Here is a 1936-nt window from a genome sequence, read left to right as displayed (position 1 = left end):
CTTGTAACGCTTCGAAGTTTGGACGATCAACTTTTAAAGACGCCCTTCATTCTTCTCTGTCACTGGAGGATAACAGACTGCATTTATGGCCATCTTTTTTCCACTGCTGGCCCTACGCCACAAGCGTTCGAAGGAGAGGGTCCCTCCTCCCCCAGACAGATACGTTCGTCTGGGACAATTACATCCCATAATACAAGGGTTGTGATCCCTGTTATTAAAGTGTAACTACCGTGTTCTCCAAGCCCTGGTGACACACGTTATCGTATTAATTACAGTCAGTATTACAAAATAGGAGACTCGATTCTCTCTCTCTCTCTCTCTCGTCCGGAGAGAGAGAGAGAGAGAGAGTCTCTCTAGCGCTGTATCATACGCGGGAGTCATTTCAAATTTCATACACCGCTGTAACTCTGGGTGTTCTGGCGTGACGAGCCATGAAAACGATATATCATCGTCTGTAACTTATTACAGGAAAGGACAGGCTGAATTGACGACACATACGACTGTAATTAGGGTTATAACTCCAGCAATGTAACTGTGTGACTAAATGGCCAATGGATTGTCTTTTGCAATTACTTTCAATGACAGTAATTGGGCGAGCAGTGACTGGATGAGAGGGACTGTACAAGTTAACTGTGACTGACTGGGTCTAATGGCCAAGACTACGACTGAATACGACTGTAAAATGTGGAAGTCCAACTGGCTCAGTGGAAGAGAACTCCTCTCCATTTTCTCCCATCTCTTCAGAACGAGGGTTCGATCCTTGACAATTAAGGCCCCTGCCTTTGTTTCATTCCCGTGTTCCAGATGTTCAAACCCCATTCAAGAATCCCCCATCCCCTATCATAACTTCCCTATATATATACATATATAACAAAAGCATAACCCTAAACCCCTTAACACTACTTAATCCATCTACTACCAAATCCTTTATCGTATATATAAACGGAGCGAGACAAGAGAAACACAGACGCTTACACCACCGCAACGCCTCCTCAATATTTTCCCAAACATTACCATTCACACTCCCTCCCTCCTCTCTCTACCTCCTCCAGAAGGAGTGTTTGATCACCCATTCAGAGGGGCGGGATTCGACCCCGGCCGTCACTTGTATCTGATCCAACGCCTCTCGATTCCCGAGGGCCGTGATGGGCACAATGATGGGCACAACAATAGAAGGTGATGGGTACGAGAGCGGCCCGACCTCCTCCGTCTTGAGTGTACTTGACAACGCTATGGGTGAGATCGAAGTCTCGCTCGCTCCTGGCATGAAGTAAACATTCGAATGGTTGGATTATGAGAGCATATATGTGTGTGTATATATATATATATATATATATATATATATATATATATATATATATATATATATATATATATTGGAAAAGATCACAATTTTGCGCGTGATCAAGATATTCCTATGATGTGATTATTACACGAAAGTGCACTTGGGAACTTTTCGTGTTTCATTTTCCCCGTGGACACATAGGAATATACATATATATATATATATATATATATATATATATATATATATATATATATATATATATATATATATATATATACCCTCCGAATGTAGGGCTACCATTTCTCGTCCAAGTCTCGTCCATTGGTTGATCTATTTCTAATCGAAGTCCTACATGTGTGTTGATCTATTTAACACACTGTAAAGATAATCCTTGTAGATGGACTGTATTTAGATGCCTTGTGGAAAGTCGGGTGGGGTTAAGGGTTTGAAGGTAGATCACCGGATGTATATACCATGTGAAAGATCTGATCCAACTTGTTTTTAAGACAAAAGGTGCGTGGGGAATATCCGTGTATACGGAGAGAGAGAGAGAGAGAGAGAGAGAGAGAGAGAGAGAGAGAGAGAGAGAGAGAGAGAGAGAGAGAGAGAGAGACCTCTACCGTTGGCCAACGCTTGCCATAACAGCTT

Source organism: Panulirus ornatus, chromosome 26 (genome assembly GCF_036320965.1).
Source record: "Panulirus ornatus isolate Po-2019 chromosome 26, ASM3632096v1, whole genome shotgun sequence".
Lineage (NCBI taxonomy): Eukaryota > Metazoa > Arthropoda > Malacostraca > Decapoda > Palinuridae > Panulirus > Panulirus ornatus.
Note: the sequence above shows the minus strand (reverse complement) of the source record.